The 20,190-nt window shown below is 44.1% G+C and overlaps 1 long non-coding RNA gene across 1 annotated transcript in view; it reads right to left on the bottom strand.

Annotated features, from left to right (window-relative positions):
• LOC146862344 (uncharacterized) overlaps window positions 1-19,524 on the bottom strand; it is a 171,526-nt gene extending 152,002 nt beyond the window's left edge. Inside the window, exon 1 of the long non-coding RNA XR_014978424.1 lies at window positions 19,472-19,524. This is a non-coding gene — a long non-coding RNA (uncharacterized LOC146862344). The remainder of the gene's footprint in view (window positions 1-19,471) is intronic.
• Window positions 19,525-20,190: the final 666 nt, after the last annotated feature.

Below are 20,190 nucleotides of genomic sequence, written 5' to 3'. Positions count from 1 at the left end.
GAATTGGTGGCACTAACGAAGGCTTGCAAGATTGGAAGGAATGTGAGAGTGACTGTGATGACTGACAGCCAGTATGGCTTCGGAGTTGTCCATGATTTTGGCCAGTTATGGCTACAAAGAAGTTTTCTGACCTCAAGTGGAACTCCCATAAAGAATGCTGAAGTGGTTGGAAAATTGCTTGAGGCGATACAGCTGCCTAAAGAACTAGCAGTTGTAAAATGTGCTGCTCATAGTCAAGGTGATGATTTCATCACCCTTGGGAACAAATTTGCCAATGACATAGCACAGTATTGTGCAAGGAATAATCACTCCATTAACCGGAGTAAGGAAAGGGAAATGTCTTCTTGTTCCTTAATGTTTACTAATGTGGTGGGAACATGGGAGGAAGTGAAGCAGTTGCAGGATGAGGCAGGAGATGAGGAAATGAAAGATTGGGTGAAAGCAGGTTGTGCACCAAGGGAAAAAGACCACGTGTGGGTCTATAGGGATGGAAGACCAGTCATGCCCAATAGCATGTTGTCAACAATGGCACGGATGTATCATGGCCAGGGACACATGGGGAGGGATGCTGGGCCTTTAAGCAGACCTGGTACAATGCAAAATTCAGGCTGATAGCAGAAAGTCTCTGTCAGAGATGCCTGATATGTCAGCAATACAATCCTGGAAAGAAAACAGTGGTGAGCCTAGGTACAATAGGCAGGGAGGGAGGACCCTTCACCAGAATGCAGGTAGACTTCATCGAAATGCCCCAAGTCAATAGATTAAGGTATGTCCTGGTGGTAGTCTGTTTGTTCTCCAGGTGGGTGGAGGCATTTCCAACAAGAAGAAATGATGGGATAACAGTGGCCAAGCTACTGTTAAGAGAATTCATCCCAAGGTATGGGTTCTCAGTGACAATTGAATCAGACAGAGGAGGACACTTTTATAATGAAATCATGGGTTTGATCTGTGAAGCATTGAGTGTACAGCAGAAGCTACATTGTGCTTACCGACCAGAGGCTTCTGGTGTGGTTGAACAAATGAATGGTACCATCAAAAACAGAATTGGCAAAATGTGCCTCGCCACAGGAATGAAATGGCCTGATGGCTTGCCTCTAGTCCTGATGACAATTAGGTCTACTCCAGACAGAACAACAGGTTTGAGTCCACATGAAATCATCATGGGACGTGCTATGAGGCATGCGTTTGTACCAGTCAACAAGCTGATGACTATAACTGATGACATGATTTTGGATTACTGTAAAGGCCTGGCTGACGCAGTCCATTCTGTGTTTCACCAGGTTGCAGAAGTCGCCATCACACTTGAAAGGAAACCAGCCCATGATCTGAGCCCAGGGGACTGGGTAAGAATAAAAGTCCACAGAAGAAGAAATTGCTTGGTTCCAAGGTGGGGAAGGCCAAGGCAAGTCGTTCTGACCACAACGACTGCTGTGAAGTGTGTTGGAGTGAAAAATTGGATACATGCAAGTCACACTTTAAGAGTTCCAAATCCAAGTGACGGCATTGGAAAAGAATACTTTGAGGAATCAGATTCCAGTGATGATGCAGACAGTGAGACAGTAAAAAGAAGAAGGAATCCTGAAAGGGGGGAAAGTGGGTCGAGAGCAACTTTTGTCCCACCAGAAGGAATTCTGAAAATAACATTGCAAACTTCAGAGACAAGTCCAGATTCTGAAGAAGTGCCTGAAGTCCCAACTATCAGTGACGAACAAAAAAAGAAAGAAAGAAAAGAAAAGAACATTTCAACAGAGGTGTCACCTGAATCCAATGAGAAAATTGGAAAAGTTCCACCTGAGATAATTCTTGAAGAGGAAGGGACAGAAAAAGAAAGAGAGGGACAGATTGCGGAAAAACCCCGAGGAGGTGTAGGGAACATCGACAACAAGCTAGGTGAAGGGACAAGTAGACAGCAAGAAGATTGCGTGTCGGAGACCCGAGGAGGGACAGAAGTAGGGAGATCTCAATCGGTGGAAAAAGAGACTGTTGGAGAAAAAGAAGTTGTTGGAGAAGGGAAAATTGTTGATGAACAAGAGGCAACTGAGACAGAATCTGATGAAAGTGGGAATGAGATACATGAAGATCGAGTTCTGAGAAAGAGAACTTGGATTGGAGAGAGAAACAGTAAAGAGGGAAAACAAAAAAGAAATGCTAAAGGAGATCTTTGGCCCAACAAGATAAAGAGACTGAGATATCGACTGACACGAGTTAACTCTTTGAAAGCTGAACAGGTGAACAAAGTGTCAAGTCAAAACCAAACGAAAGGAGAGGAAACAAAGATATCTGAAGAAACTAAAAGAATCAGAAAACCAAACCAGAAGTATAAGTCGCCAGAATGGACGTATGTGGCACTGCCTGAACAAGGTGAAGAGGCAGACAGTCAAGGAAATTCAGAGGAGGCTTTACTGAAAGTGGTTGAAGAAGAAGAAGCAGTTGGAATCCTGAGAGTTATCTTGTCTGACATTGGAGAAGAAAAGGATGTTCAGGACCTAATACAGTTTGATGATGATGAGAAAAGAGTAAAAAGTGATGAAAACCCAAATTGAGTAAATGCAAAGAAGTCACTTGAAGAAGAAAGTGAAGAAGTAAATTAAAAAAATTAATAGATTGTAATAATCTGTTGGGTACTTGCTGCCCTAAAAGTTCGGTTGTGGAGTAGAAGAGGCTAAGTCAAAAGACACGGTCAAGTTAACAAGATGGCTAACACTGAGAATAATCAAAGTAGATGTACCTTCATGAAAAGATGGTGCAAGATGTGCTGCTGCTGTACAGGATTATTAATGCTACTTTGGAGCGTGCTTGCTCTACTGATCTCTTTTAGAGTAACAATAGACACTTTAGGAGGACATCAATAAACAATAAAGCCAGTGTACAAGAAGGGGCACTCTAATCAATGTGAAACATCGATCAATCGAGCAACGAGCCTCAGATTCCCTGTGAACCGTTATGTTCATAGGAAGTAAGCTTGGCAAATTTGGAACAATACCCAGTGGGTATGAAAAAAGCCCTCACTCACCAACCTGGTTGGTGACATGCTTCATCATTGGGCTTCCACTGGGACGACCGAATGTCATCCCAGTGTGCTGCGACGCCAGGTTACTGCGGAGCTGGGTTGGTTGTGTGGGGAAAGTGAATTTAAAATAACCAATCAAGTCAAAAAAGAAACTTTATTAATTTTGCTTAAAAGGCAAGGAATAAAAAGGAGTGAGGGTCAAAAAAATAAAAGACCTGGTTCACTCCGTGGCGGTCAACATGTTTCTGCCTCATAGATTGTTAATCGGGCATTCGTCAGGACCAGAGGGGGATGTGCGTAGCCCCGGTGGTGTGCACGCACTAAGGTACACCCAACCGTGGGCTGATGTGTGAAAAAATCAAAAAACACACTGAGTAGTGTGAACTCCGCCAGGAAAGTTAATTGTGGGGAGAGGAACGAGTTTACTAGCGAGGCCTGTCCGTTGGAAGCCTCATGGGTCCCGGTAGGGGGGTGGGAGCAAAATGGCACACCGCCCTTGCTGCTCTCAACCCGCGTTATGCCTAAACAGCCTCTTGCTGCCGGGTCCGGATAGCAAAAATGGCCCAAATTTTACAGGTGTCCCAACGACAATCTGCGAATCATTCGCAGATTGTCGTTGGGACACCTGTAAAATTTGGGCCATTTTTGCCCCCCTTGCTTGTGTTTTCCCCCCTTTGTTTGACTACCTCCCAGTGGTCCGCCTGCCATTTAGAAGGGGACACTGATGGGAATGACTTGCATTTGGGTTAATTGTCATGTGTAGTAGATTCTTTGTGCAATGTATATAATTGATGTTGTGTGATATGTCATTGTGTCTTTCTTTGAATAAGCGCCTGTTTTTGTGTTATTTTGAAAATGATGTCAGATGTACTCAAAATGAATATTTGATACTCTTGAAGGGGTAATTAAATGTGCACTCTTTATGAATGATTGTTGTATTATTTCCTTGATACCTTTTTCTCTTATATATATACCATCGGCTCACAGTGACCTGCTGCACCCCCCTTCCCCCCGTCCTGCACACGTTTAATGTAATCACTAGTACCGTACCTCATGGACAACGCCGCCCCATCGGCTCACAGTGACCCCTGACCATCTGCGCCCCCCCCTCCAGAACTGCACATGTTTAATGTCATCCTTAGGCACCTCACAGCCCGGTAGCTACGGCCGGGTGCTGGCCCTCCCAACCCCCGCACAGAAGACCCTGTCCCTTCACCGGAGAGTGTCCCCAGTCCCTGCATCAACGGAAGGACCCCAGTCCCTGCATCACCAAAAGGACCCCAGTCCCTATATCACCGGAAGGACTCCAGTCCCTATATCACCGGAAGTGCCCCAGGTCCCTGTATGACTGGCAGTGCCCCACGTCCTTGCATTACCGGAAGGACCCCAGTCCCTGCATCCACCGGAGGTGTCTTCGCATCTCATCTCTTGGGCACAAGAGCTCCCCCTCTTCCCCCCGCCAACACCGCAGGGGCTAATGTTTACACCACAGTTCGGACCCTTCATCGATGAGAAGGGCCCCTTCATTCCTAGGAGCCCGCTCTTTTGTCGCCGAGGGGGGTTCTAGGGCCCCATGAGAGTCCATACGGTGCGACTAGCGTAAATAGTTGCAAACCTCGAATGAAGCTTGGGTTTGGGGGGCCCAGTGCCAACAGGCGGCTGGAGGGCCACTTGATACCAAGCAGCCTTGGGATAACAAAACCGCCAGCAGCCATTCCAGAATAAAGCCGTTCTTATTAGTTTTGTGGTCACGTGCATCTAAGGTGAGCCAGGGACCCCAGTACTTCGAGGTGCTTAAACGTTCTAGTCGTATCTGTAGATTAGGGGGTAAGAACCCATGAACAGAGTTTCAGCATCAGTTACGTGCGTCCATAGCACCGAGGACACATACGGTAACACTAACCCACTGTCCCATCAGAGGGTCGGACAGGGCGCACCGAGGCACGAACCGCGACACTCTCTCAATGGCAACCCGTCCGCCTCCACAAACACCCGGATACTGGTGTCTTTATAGCTCTGAGAGCTCGAGGCCTGACATTCCCCATCCCTTCCGCACTCCTTGGAACTATCGTTCCATTCAAGTATTACACCACCCAATGCATATAACCTTTCTGTATTGTTTATTTGTTCCAAAGCTCGAATGAAGCTTGGGTTTGGGGGGACCTAGTGCCAGCAGGCGGGTGGATGTAGTTCCTGGCACTGATGGGAATTACATTGTGTGTGGGGATGTGGTGCTTCTGAAAGGGCAGAGCGGCAGTGACATCACTCAAAGCGATGTCAGCCATTGGCGGAAATGTACAGCTCCATGCAGCATGCTGAGGCGCACCGAAACATGACGGACACAAAGACTGACCAATGGATACAGAGTTATTACATATGCACCCCAGGGAGCAGGAAAATGGTGGGCACCGGGGAAACGCCACCCTGTGCTGTCCTAGCCAAGGAGCCCTGGGCTTCGAACAGTGACTCCACAAAGAAAATACCACAAACCCCCGAAAGCACAGCTGAAGCTGCTGTCAGTGACCTTTAAACAAACTTGTTTCTACAAAGTATTGACACACGTGGCCCATTACTCTCACTGCTCTCTAACTAGAAAAGTAACTCTGTTCAGCCTTGTGAAATGGATGCGATGTCTCGCCCCCTCTCTTTTCCTTAAGAGATGTCTGTCTCTCTGTCTACCTCTCCTCCGCTGCCTCTGCCATTTTGCACGCGGATGAACCTACCTGGTGGTGTCCTCGCGCGTCCTCAGGGTTCGTCTGTGACGTGCAGAGACTTGAGCCTCGCCGCTCTCATTGCAGAGTCCATCCGCAGCTGCCTGGAGCTGGGTACACACAAGAGGCTGATTGCACATCGGCCTGTTTCCTTCCTGAATATTTTGTTTCCCTGGTAAAGAAAAGACCAGCACCGGCACAGTGTGCAGAGAAAGGAGGGGCGGGAAGGTGGGAGGGAGCGAGCGAGGGGCGAACGGGAATCCGTGTCTACAAGAAAGTGAAAGCGCGCCTTGTGCTCATTCCCTGATCAAAAGAGACGCAAGACTCGGGATGCAATACAATGCAAAAGAAAGTGAAAGCGCGCCATGCGCACACACCGTACGCGTGCACATCTCCTGCAGGCAGTCCCAGCAGGAGACAGGGAGGGAGCCAAATATGCTTCCCTCCCAATAGAAAGCATGGATTTGGCGGGCGCGCCAATAAGAAGCATGGGTGGAGCTTCCACCCTCGCTTCGCAAGCCAAAGCGAGAACACTAGATCTCGCCAGGAGCGATGCAGCACATGCGCTGCATCGCTAGGCGAGACCTAAAAAAATACTTACTGGATGCCACAAAGTGTCACTTGCATTAAAAAACAAGCAATGTACTATTCAAGTCCATACATAAAGTCAAAACCAATTACAACACCTTCCCAACTGGAAAAAACTATCAATCTCAAACAGCACAGTGACTCACTCTCTCAAGGCCAGCAGGTGGTTCCCAGTGCAACAATCTGTTTGTGGCACCCCATGACCTCCTTCTCATGGATTCGCTCACAACCACTGCCCAACTGCGCCCATCATCTCTCCATAGTCCCTCTCTCACAAACATTTAATATATTTTATAGAGCTGCTCACACCAGTGCATAGCTGCTAATATTTCAGTCTGCAATGCCTTATGAGTGACACATTGAGTGGCACATAATCACAAGTAGAACAAAATATTTATCTATGTTTCATGAGAAAGTTTTCAAAAATGACTCCTTTTTGCCAATATGATGGTCTAGAAACTGCCATTACACCCTTTTTGTGTGGTGCTGGTTTACAAACTGCATTTAAAAGGCTCACATCACGAAGTATGCATGACTGAAAAGCTAAGATGGACGGATAGACGCACACTACAGCGCTACCTTCTTATAAATAGATCATATGACAGTACACTGCTCGATGGTTGTACAAACACCACAAACATCACTCAAGTGGCTAGCATTACAAACATTCCTTAAGCAGACTTGAATTTTGAGACGAAGGAACACATATAGGGTTGAACTACAATTTAATTTGCGTGCCTGTTTTGTGTGATCTGAAGCCTCCTTTAAAATTTGCTCAATCTGGTTTAAAGAAATGCAAACTAATCTGCTTTTCTTGATATGCTGCTACTATGTCATGTGTAACACCCACCAGTCCAGACTTGTTTGGCAGTGGCGCTTAGCATTATGGGACTGGTAGTTTTACTTTTCCATTAACGGTATGATGTGCCCTGTCTCAGGAAGGAAATTGTTATTGGACTTATTGGAAAGGGCAGGAATGTGCTGCACTTAACATTATACGGTGCATTGCTGTCATTTCCCAGCACTAACACACAATGTGCTGTCTAGTGCCAACACAGGCACCCTTGCTCCATTTGTACAGGAAGGGACACGTTCCTGCACAAAAACAATCCCCTGAGGAATTTTCTTAGAAATTGATAAAAATGTGACTTTTACCCTGGGGATGCACAGCTTTTGACGCATTCCCAGGTCCAAATCGGTTGATGGGTGGGAACACGCTCCACCCATGGAACGCCTCCTTGAGGCAGTGTAACGCAACGCAGGAATTTGAACTGCGTTGCGTTACTCTAGATTTATCAAGCCAGGTAAAATCTGAAACGAATGAAACAAACTTTTATAATGGTTCAAGTACTAGCAAGTCTGGGATAGACTTACAAGCCCCTTGTGCCACTTTTGCGTCATTTTTAACATGGGAAAAATGACGCAAAAGTGACGCAAGGGGCAAGTAAATCTGCCCCTCTGTTTGGAAATCAAAACACATCTCACTCTCTTCTTCTCCTGTCTTTATCTTGCCGTCTCACTCTACATCCATTTATTCTTCGTCTTTCTCCTACTCTCCCCCTCTCTTTTTCCTCTATCATTCTCCTGCCATAATTAAATTCGGTTGAGGGTTAGAAAGTGATCGAAGCGCCACCAGAGCCCCCCGGTGTTAAAAAATCGTCATCCAGTGGATCCCGCCCCCTGAGGAAATGCCCAATGGGGTAAATGGTCGACCCGGTGCCCAGTACTAGGAGAGGAAGACAAGGGCAATGGTGGAATTGTATGCTAATTTGTACTGAATTCGTGTACAATAAAATCCGTGTCTTCGGTTTTGGGTAAACTGACTGTTCTGTTATATTGGTCCAGGAGAGGGCAGTGTGTGATTATTTTACGAATCAGTATAAACTACACCAACTATTCGAACGTACTTGTTCACGGATTGACTAGTCCTCTAATTCATAGAAACCACAAATATGGCTTAAATAATGTTTTTCATCGAAGAAAGAAGTATTATGTGCAAATGTGCTAACTTTTCACAGAATGCAGCTGCTGAAGTTCTCACAAAAAAAGACCATTTGTGTGTTTTAAGATTCTGCAAAGACCTGGAAATGACACAGAAATCGAACTTTATATAAAATCGTGTGTTTTCATTTTTAATATGGCTTTTCTGCTTTGTTTACTTCAATTATCAATGAAGCATCATTAGGGAAGTTTCAGAACATATTTTAAAGTGTTGTCCCCCATAGCTATTTTTTTTATGTGTGTACTGATAATGGAAAAGAAATACCGAGGCAGATTTACAAGTCCCTTGCGCCACTTTTGTGTCATTTTTTAACATGGGGAAAGTGACGCAAAAGTGGTGTAAGGGTCTTGTAAATCGTTAGGTGATTTTCCTCATTTTTGTACCGTCTGGGACATAGTATACTGGTCATGCCGGTATAGAACCGGCCAGGTGTGAACCCTAGCCACAACCACAATTATAAAGCGTTGCGTGAAAGGTAGAAAGCAGAACAGCCATATCTACTAAGGTATGGCACAGTTTCCTGTCTCCCAGCGCGGACAGACTTTAGGCTCCCGTGCACCAACGCATACACCTTTGCACCACACTGCAAGGGTGTGCACGTTCTATCAAGCATAGGTTTTGCATTGGAATGGGTCCCTTACAGTACAAAACTTATGCTTTAAATTTTGAAACTTTGCCTGAGTGCTGTACAGTGTAGCTAGCACATTGACAAAGTTGGAAAAATGGAGAGTTTTAAAACTTGCTCCGCTGTTACACCTGCCTTGAAAAGGAATATGTTTTTGGTTCAAATCTCTACCTACCAATCTAAGTAGACAGGAATTTGCATCGAAACCCATGGGTAGTTGCATGGGAACACCCGTGTACCACCCATGGAACGCCCCTTTGACGCAAATTAGTGCAAAGTAGCAGAGAGTGCTACTTTGTGATACTTTGAGTAACTTTCCAATGCAAATCCTGATTTGCCTTGGAAAGTAAATACCACCACAACACTTCACACTGGGTTTGTTTTACAAAAACAGCGCAGACCTGATGCAAAGCGTGAGTAAATCTAAGCCTACGTTTGCAGCATTATTTATGTATGACACCATTTACATTTTAATCTATTTTATATCGTCCCCGTTATGAACCAAACATGTTTTCACATATTATTCTCCGGTACATAATTAATCAAGGTGAATGTTGTACAGTTCAGGTTAGCTCTCTACTGGACTGGCATGTGCATTTTTTCACAATATCTTCAGGGTTGCACCATATTTCAGAGTAATCCTTAGTTTGTTGAAATAACACTACAACCACCTCTACTATTACTACTACTACTTCTAATAATAATATTAGTGATAATTTCAATAAAAATAAGCATAAATAATAAATAAGTACAGAAGACAAATTATCTTACAGGCAATAGAATTTCTTTCTCAGAATTATATCCTACAATATTGTGGACTAGGTCATATAATCAGTTTTTGTGTGATATATTGAGTATCCATAATTATTTATGATGGCATTTGAATTTACAAAAAGGCTATTCTATTTTATTGTATCAATGATTCACTAGTTCAAAACTACCGAGCTAATTTAGAACCTGCCATATTTTTGAAATCCCTGTATCCCTTACAAGAAAATCACTACTTACAAGGCGTCCACCAGTACAGGGGACGCATTGAAGGCAGAGCCGTTTGTTGAGTGCACGCTATGTTTTCTTAGACATGTTCAGCAAACTCTTTCATGTTTCTAAAACAAACTTTCCAAAAACGCAGTGGCCTTGATGCTCTGTGTATTTTCTCCCATGTCAGATCCACTAATTGATTTCCCTTCCTTGGACCACCGTGCCTCCATTGGTCGTTTCAAGCAGGGATGTCCAGTGGCAATCTCCCTGCCCCAAATTTGGCACTAAGATAAAATCATGTGCCACACTCAGCACCCCATACTGCCAAACCTCACAATCGTGCCCAGATGTAGACAACAAAGATTCTCACATAGCATTTGCAGAACACATGGACCCAATCTTATATAAATTCCACTAATTACCAGACACCCTCAAACTACAGACAACACATTCCAATTCATGCTCATTAATGCTTGCTCTGGATAACTCCTCGCATCAGACATTGCAGACCTCATCACCTGTACCAAGTTTAATGCCCTTTTCATTATAGCAACATAGTTCACACCCACATCTTCGCACATCCTAGACGCATTTCTTCCCACCGGCTACAGCATCCATTGTATGGACTGCACACATAAGAAAGAAGGCACCCTCACTGTCATCCATAAATATTCTTGGACATGCACTGTTAGAATCCGGGTTCTCTGGTTGGCACAGGTAGGTACTTGTGACAAGCAGGGAACCTTTCCTCTAGTCAGGGTAAGGGGTTACACTACTAAAACAACCCCTTGCTCACCCTCTAGGTAGCTTGGCGCGAGCAGACAAGGCTTATCTCAGAGCGTTATAGGTTAAGCATTTGTGAACACATACAGTAACCAAGTGACAACACAACAAATGGACACCACACAGGTAGTTATATTAAAAATAAGTAATCTTTATATAGGATTATCACAAGACCATTAAACGATTAAAAATACACAATACGGTTGCTTAGTTGGTAGAAGATTGCTTAGTTTCTCTTAAGTTCTCAAATGCGACACTTTAAGTCATGTACCTTAGATGCGACACGCAGGGCAACGAAAGTGTTGCAGCGATGCAGATGCGTTGAAGTTCTTGGTGCAAAAGAAATAAAGACGGGATCTTTCAGATGCGTTACGCTTCTCCGATGTTGCGGGAAGGCTAAACTCGATGCCTCAGCTACAGCGGCGTCACCCTTGACGAGATGCGACGACAGCGGCCTTGGCAGCAGCACTCCTCTCCGACATTGCGAGACGCTTCCGCTCGATGCGATGCTGCAGCGGCGACACCCCTTCTGCGAGATGCGACAACAGCGGCTCCGACGGCGGCACGCTTCTCCGTGGATGCGAGGCGCTTTTCTGGATGCGGTGCAATGCGACAACTACGATGGCTGCGATGGCGACATGCTTCCTCCTCGATGCGAGACTCTCCTCTCGATGCGGTGCAATGCGACAGCTACGATGGCTGCGATGGCGACACGCTTCTTCGGCGTTGCGAGACACTTCCGGAATGATGCGAGACGCTTCCGCTCGATGCGTCGCGCTTCCAGATCATTGCGACACGCAGTCCCTCAGAAGGCCCAACAACAGCAGCAGGCACTTCCAAAAGACTTTGGGGAGCTGGGGATGAAGTCCACTGGTCCTGGGACTTCGTTCAGGGGGCAAGCTCAGTTCAAGCCCTTGGAGATCTTTAAGCACAAGTTGAAATAAAAGTCTTTGTAGTCTTTTCTCCTCTCCTTCAGCAGCAAGGCAACCACTGCAGGCCAATCCCCCAGGTCAGGGACAGTTACTCCTCCTACAGCTTTCCCAGTTCCTTCTCCTCTGGCAGAGGTTCTTCTTGTTTCAGCAGGATCTGATCTTATTTCTTGGGAGCAGGGTCCCAATACTTTTACCCCTAATTCCTTTGTTCCTCTGGGGTTGAGGGGCCTTTGCCCAGTCCAAACCAGTTCTTGAGCACTCTGTTGACATGACTCTGCCTTTCTATTCAGGGTGCAGGGCAGAGACATCAGCCGCTCCGCAGGAGGTGGAGCCAGCATTGTGGTAGCAGAGCACAACCCTATTCAGAGCCCAGGTGTACTCCTCCCACCCATCTGACTGCCAATCTTCCTATTCACCACCAGGCTGCCGAGCCCTGCCCCTCTGGGTTTCCCCAGCCCTGTCACTCACACAACCAGACAGGCAGATACACATCATAGCAGAGGCGGGCTGAAATGGTCAAGCAAGCAAATACCAACTTTCTAAAAGTGGTATTTGCAAACACAGAATATTAAAACAAACGTTACTAAAATATGTATTTTATTATTCTGAGTTCAGGCATACTAAACTCGAATTTCTACCATGTTCCCTGGGTCTGTTAGGATCATAGGATGTAACAATTCTAACAGCCCATTCTGGCCTGTGGGGAACAGGTAGCCTTACAATAGTGAAAAACGAAAATGGCTGTAATTCACTATCAGGACAAGCCACACACATCCGGGCTTGTCCTACCTTATGCTTACAATGCACCCTGCCCTAGGGCCTACCATAGGGGTGACTGATATGAAGTTAAGGGAAGGTTTAGGGACTGGGAAGTGGGTGCACTTACCCAGTCAGCATGACAGTACCAGACTGCACGCAGGCTCTGCAATGGCAGACCCTAGATACATTTTACCAGGCTGCTTCTGTGGGTGGCACAACCAGTGCTGCAAGCCCACTAGCAGCATTTGTATTTACAAGCCCTGGGCACTCTTGGTGAACTTTACTGGGGTCTGACAGTAAACCAAATAAACCAATCATGGAATCCAACCAACATATACATTTTAAAAAGGGAGTACGTGCACTGTGGCACTGGTTGGCAGTGGCACAGTGCTCTGAGCGGCCAACATCATAAAAACACATGAGGCATAGCGACAAAAAGTGGAAGGGAGACTCACGCCAAGGTGCCAGGTCTAACATGCACCCTAGAAAAGCTAATAACACTCCACTCTATGGAGCTGTTGACATATAAATTCCAACTCTGTACAACTCATACCGACACCTTCCATCTCATATACTGGCCTTTGGGCAGAATGATGACTACATTGGTGAATTCTCAGATCTCCTCACTGGTTCATCAACCCAACATGCCTAAACCATCCTGTTAGGTGACCTAACTTCCCAGGCAACATAAGCTCAACAAAAGCAAGCAATACCCTCTTCAACCTCATCAATACACTTGATGTGGTGCAGCATGTTGCACAACCAACACACTCCAAAGGCCGCATCTGTGACCTTGTCTTCAAATAACTCTGATAACTCTAGACAGAAGTTACCATTTTACCATTCATATCTCGCTGCTCAGTGCTCTACCAACAAACCGAGGTCAACACAAAAGAGAAGACCACATTTTCAGATCCTTCAAAGACTTCTCCATTGATAACCTAATGCTTGTACACATGTGAACTCATCTCTCACCCTATCAGCTTCACGTCAGATGCCAGCACCCTTCTAACCAACTTAAAAAACTTTTTGGAAAGCGTTATGAACAACCACACCCTAATTACAACACGCAGATGAAAGTCAATGGCTTTAGCACGCTGGTACTATGAAGACCTGTCTGACAATAAACATTCCATTCACAGACAGGAAAAAAACGAAGAAAAACAGAACTCCAGAGGACCTCTTGATATTGAAGTCTCTCTACACACGCAGAAACTTCTTCTCATCAGCCAAATCAACTTTCGTCAACACACCAGACACCAACTCTCCAGAAAACCCACTGAGCGGCATGAGCTCTTACCTGGTGGGTTGATGCCACTGGGAGCTCAAGTCTGCAGCCAACAGCTGCATTTAGCCCAGTGTGGCTGTGCTTTTGGTGATTGACTTGGCTTTAACATGCCAGGGAGATGTGTGACTGTTGGATGGCCCTGCGACAGCCATACTAAAATTCTGTGGAATGTGTGTGAGTGAGAGTGAGCCAGAGCGTAGCTGTCTGGTGGGTTGTTGAAAGGGTAAGCAGCTGTTCAGGTATTGTGGTCCTGTGTTGTGTAGGGATTTGTATATGTTGCGTGAGAAGTTTGAATTGGCTGCACTTGTGAATGGGAAGCCAGTGACGCTTTCTGAGGTGAGGTGTGATGTGGGTGTGGTGTGGGAGGTTGAGTATGAATTTTACAACAGTGTTCTGGATAGTCTAGAGTGTGTGTAGGAGTTGTTTGTAGATTCCGGAGTAAGTGTTTTCGCAGTCCAGCCTAAGTCCTTGCATAAAAGTCAGTCTGGTGTTCTGAGGCAACCATTTGAAGATCTTTTGCAGCATGCGTAGGAAATGGAAGCAGGAGGTTCACACTGCGTTAACTTGAGCTGTCATGTTGAGCTTGTCCTCCAGGATGATCCCAAAATTACTTGTGTGGTCTGTGGGTGTTGATCCTAGGTCCGACAGCCATGAGGTGGAGTCCTAGGGTGAGGTCTTATTGCCGAAGACCAGTACTTCTGTCTTGTCGGAGTTGATTTTCAAGCAGTTGATTTGCATCCAGTCTGCTACCATGGCCATGCAGTTAGACAAGTTGGTTCTGAATGTGGTTGTCTTGTCTGCCAGGTAGAGGATGAATTGGGTGTCACCGTCATAGGAAATGATGGTGATGTCCTGTGATCGGATGATGTTGGTGAGCGGTGTCATGTATATTTGAAAAGGGTGGGCCTGAGGCACAATCCTTGTGGGACTCAGCATATTTGTTTCTTGGTCTCTGATGTGAAGGGTGGCAACCTGACCTTTTAAGTTCTTCCCCCAATCACAGTAAATTGTTTGCCATCCAAGTTATCTCTTTCTTTGCTTGTCATGCTCCTGTTTACTGCACAGTATTTATGGGTCTTGCATACAACTTCTTTCCAAAACCCTTATTTCACCTTTAGATGAGGCAGCTCCTGAGGGACAGAAAAAAGGTAATCTTCCAGAAATTTCTCTTCGGTGACTGAGTGTGAGGATGGGATTGAGCTGTGGCCCAGACTTTACGCAACCATGTTATATATCAGCTGTGTGCCTCTTTCTGTCTTCAACTCCAGCACTGACATTCACTAACTGAGTTGCCCTGACCCCCTAGTAACAAATAATAATGATAGAATGCTATGTTATGTCATGTTGATTTGTATAGTTCACTAATAATCAGACTGGGTATCCAGGCACTTGAATTCTTCCTGTAAGGAAAGAACAGATCCATTTGAGAGTGGATCCTTGTATGCCAAACTTGTTAAGTCTTCTGATGAGGGTGCAATGGGAGACAGTGTTTAAGGTCATGGCGAGGTCAAGCTGGATGAGGGCCGCCATCTCTCCTTGGTCCAGGATGATTTGAATGTCATCAGTGGCTGTAATTAGTGCTGTTTTGAGCTTGTGGCTCTTTCTGAATCCTGATTGAATGTTGTCTAGAAGATAGTAAAGTTCAAGATGGGTTGTAAGTTGTTTGTTCAATCACTTTGGCTGGATAGGGGAGCAGGGAGATGGGTCAGAAGTTCCTTTGTTTTTCTCTGGCCGGCTGTTGGGTTCTTGAGGAGGGAGTTGATTTCTGCAAGGTTCCATTCAGCTAGGAAAGTGTCAGCTGTGATTGAGGTGTTGATGACGTGGGTCATGGTGGTGCTGATTGGTGATGTTCCCAGGTTGTAAATATGGTGGGGGAATGTGTCTATTGGGGCCCCTGAGTGGATGGTCTGCATGATTGTTGCTGTGTCATTTCTAGGGCGTGTTATCCATTCAGTCAGGTGGCCATCCTGGTTGGTGGTAGGTATGATTTTTCTGGGATTGGGTTGGTTTGCGAAGTTGCTGTAGATGTTTACGATTTTACTGTGGAAGAAGTTGGATTGGTTGTCGCAGAGTGTGAGGTGAAATCCTTAACGATCAAGAAGATCCCCTTGCAGCTGTAGGAGCTTCCTTCAATGAGGTCCACTGGTGCTTTTTTCTTGGTATCTCCTATTTGCTGGCGATAGCGTCTGAGTGCAGCCTTGTAGGTATTATGATTAATTTCTAGGACAGTTTAGTTGAAATGGTAGGGAGAATTGTTCTTTGAGTTTTAAAGGAAAAATGTATTATGATATTACAAATACAACAATATAGCGCAATAAATATAAAATAGAAAAAGCTATAATAGAGGAAGGGAGCATATGAAATAAGCAATTAAAAAGAGAATAAACAATAGAACTACAAAAGGGAAGGTGGTACATTTAATAGTCACATAATAAAGAATTTAGCATATTCAATAGCAACAATAGTCTAATCATTTTAGAAGTATATGGTAAAACATTCTTGAAAAGGTAATGTGTCAACTAAGAAACAAGATTATGAATAAAAGAAAGTCAAGGTGGGTTAAGAAGTTCTTCAGTATAAGGGTTATGAACTAAAGAAGGGTTTACGTATCTATCTAAGAAATGTGTAATAGGGTACCATAGGGAAATACGTTTGTTTGAGAGTTACTGTTATAGGATGGGTATATGCTGTATCCAATCGATGATTGTAACATACTGCATTCCACCAATCCTGAAAGGTTAACTCAGTAGGTAGATTTGTTCCACTGTACACATTTTGTTTGTGAGGCAACATTCACATATCTTAATAAGGTTGTGTTGTGTTTTTATGGAACTGGGGTGCAACATTTATGCTTTAGTCTCATTTATTCATCCTACAAAGGTTTTACTATAATTGCAGGACATAAACTTAGGGATCTTAGTTACAACTAAAGTGGTGGAGCGCGGCGTTAAGCCAAGAATGCGTACCTTCCTGCACATAAACAATCATAAATGGCGATTTGTAACTTCACTGTGTGCTGCTTTGTGCAGCACACATAGAAGTTGCAACTCATCATTTTTAAAATGATTGTTTAAGTGCAGAGATTAACACCTTCCTGCATATAAACAATCATACATGGCATTTTGCTGTTTCTATGTGTGCTGCACAATACAACACACATCGCAACAGCAAAAACGAGGAGAAATAAAACATTCCTCCTCTTTTCACATATTTAAGACCAGGTCCTAATTTTGGCACTGCTTCATATTTACGCCAGCTTTGTAAATATGGAGCAGTGCCAAAATCAATGGGTGTTGCGGCGGAATGCCCACTGAAACACCTATTACCCACCCCTTTCATGCTATGTATAGCGGGAAAGGTTGCCTTATTCACAAGGCAGCGTTAAGCCACATAAAGTGAATTAGGCGTGTGAATAAGGCGAGGCCTCTATCGCCACAGGAACGTCTAAAAAATGACTTTGCTGTGGCGATAGGGGCTTGTAAATATGTCTCTTCCTTTGTTTGTGTTGATTCTATGCAATTATATTTGCTTGCTGTGATGGGCCAGATTATAACATTCTGTAAATGTTTTATTTTAATTGCAGTACATAAGCTTAGGGAAACTGTTTGCTTTGTGCTTTTCTTATGCTATTAGATTTACTAGCTGTGCTGTGGCATAGCTTAAAGGAATGTCAAGCATAAGTACCTTATTCAGTAATTTTTGTCTCTGAATTCTGTGGCTGTAGATTTCCAGGTGTATTGCAAAAAGGAACACTGCAATGCCCCTTAATGCAAAGAGTAAATTCAGGACTGGAAAGCTACTTGCACATATTCAACAGTCAGTACCTGCCTTTCAATCAACATAATTTTGTATGCTGGCAGTTTTACGCATGTTCTAATGAGGTCGACAAAACTACAAGTCCCAGAATACAAGGTGCTACTGAATCAGTGGCGGCTGGTGACATTTGAAAGTGGTGAGCGTTAAATTATGACAGTTCTGCACTGAGGCGAGCGAGCCCAACGAGCGAGCCTAAACAACCTTCGGGGGGATCGGGGGTTCTCCCCCGAGAAAATTTTGAAAAAATAGAGGATAAATGGAGCATTTTCAAGCAAATATGAGGAAGCAGGAAGGTTATTAATGCAATACACCCAGCAATGCCCCAGCCTCCTCCTTATGACCCCTATTACCCTCCCATATCTCTCCTTTGCTTCTCTCCACCTCTCTCAAGGACCGGAAGAGCAGCAACACTTTAATCAGGTCCTCTGGAATTATGCAACAGGAAGTACCAAATAATGCAGCAGGGTTGACTACATTTTACAGTGTAATGCAGGGTAGTATTTCATTATTATGTCACTTTCTGCACATGTTAACACTATGTAAGTAAGAAATGTGCCGGATACATTGGCATCAAACTACGCACTTTCCCTGCTAACTGGAACGGTAAAAGGAATGAAAAAGATGCCGCGACACGCAAGTCTGACATATATCATCACTTTATTAACAATTACTTCTACTGCCGAGACCTAGTGCTGGAAAATACACTCAGAAATGTGCCTTTTAAATGTGTTTCTGCGTTTGAATGAATCTTGCCCATAGCTATGATGGCAGTATGGAAAGGTAACACATTCTATACATTTCCTGCCCTCTGTTTACACATAAATCCTTCATGTTCTTCATCTTTACCCTTCTAATTTGATACTGCTGTTTCCCTTATCCTGTAACACCGAAATAAGTTTGGTGACTTATTATTCATGCCCATTTGATAATCATGACTTACAAAATCAAAGACACATTTAAACCAACAATTGGTTGCAACAAAGACTGAATACCAAGAGCGTTACCGAGTTCACATGACCTAGAATGTCTATAAAGCAATGTATAGAGCAAACCCCATGGTCCTCGTGCAGCTATGGTGCAGCAGGTAAAGTGACATTGCAGCTAGATTATCTCGTCCTTTACAACCAATTGGGAGCTGGTGGGACAATTTTCACATACTGATGGCACAAAGCAACCTTATTTTGCCCCTGCTAGCTATAGTAAAAGCTCTCGATTACTAATATGGAAACTTTACAAAAATAATGTCGTCCTCAAAGATACTGTAGACCAGATCGCTTTGCAGGTTTTCTCTCGTGAAGAGAAACTACAAAATGTGCTCACACCTTTGTAGCAATCCTGCATATTTTTCAAGACAACTCCCCATCCCGCCACCATCACTAACATGTTTGCATTGATTTGTTCAAGTCTTGAAGATACATGCAATTTATCTATGCGCTCCCATTAGAATACAGGCGGTAGACTACACTAATAGTCAATGACGTATTGTCTTGATTGAATTTTTCAAGAGAACACAAAAGAACCTCGCCATTAAAATAGTCCTTTCTTTTCCAGCATGAAGGCTAAAGGTTTTTAAAGTGTTGCGATGTTCAGTAATGAGCCTCTATCTAAATTATCATTGGTGACAAACTCACAAAGCACTTTTTTTTTTCGAGGGCACATAGTTATGAAATGCCAGAGCGGCCACTTTCTTTCCTGTAATTATAGGCTAGCTTGCATCCCTTCAATAATCATTTATAGAACAGCCTCCAGTGGATTACCGAGAACTTGAAAAACACATATACCAGTCTGCCACAACCCTCTTCTCCTTCCCTCGCCATTGTTTACCGGTGATATGTAAAATAATTGCCCCCTTTCATTTCCTCCCTAAATTATGCCAATCACGGTACAGGAATAGTGCAAGAAATAAATGCATGCCATGCGACTAAATAAATAGGGTGAACATTAAATTATGAATGCGCGCACTTAAAAAGTATTACCCTTTCAGGAGTTATCTTTCCACCTTGCTCCGTGTTGTACGACTGTAAGTACCAGACTACTCAAAACCCTCATGTGAGCAACGGAAGGACTAGCAGAGCGCAGGGTTCTTTAAGGTCACAGGAAGCTGGATATATTTATCCTAATATCATATAGCTGGTATTAGGAACGCCCTCCTGCCAGTTTTTACAAGTTGGAAAATCCAGGAAATACCTGCCACTCTGGAATTGCATGCTACTACATCTGAACAGCAGAAAAAAACAAAGGAGAAAAAAAACATAACACTTCTTCGAAAAATCAAAGTGAGTTAAATCATTGTGGAGGTGATGATGTTTTTATTTGATTACACGTAGATAAAATATCAATGTTACAGATGTAAATATAAGCTTCTGAGAACTCCCAGAGCCCTTTCTCGGATGTAAATTAACTCAATTATCAAATCAGGCAGTTTATATTATCAATACTATGCCTGCGGCAAGCTCAAATTCAAGCAGGCTTCCAAATGGGCAAGACACTTTTACTGTGTGTTTTTTACACGCTAAAAACTGTTCGAATTTAGAAGCTGGGAAATATTTTTTTAGCTTTCTAATTCACTAGTGGGGCTCACTTTAACTTTTGTGCCCGGGTTCATTTTCTGTCCCAGTCCGAACCTGACTGCTGCTGTCTGAGGTCTCATACAAAAGCCATACATCAGACTAGAACGCCTATATCACGCAAGGGG

Source organism: Triturus cristatus, chromosome 2_2 (genome assembly GCF_964204655.1).
Source record: "Triturus cristatus chromosome 2_2, aTriCri1.1, whole genome shotgun sequence".
Lineage (NCBI taxonomy): Eukaryota > Metazoa > Chordata > Amphibia > Caudata > Salamandridae > Triturus > Triturus cristatus.
Note: the sequence above shows the minus strand (reverse complement) of the source record. Positions and strands in the feature narration are given on the sequence as shown.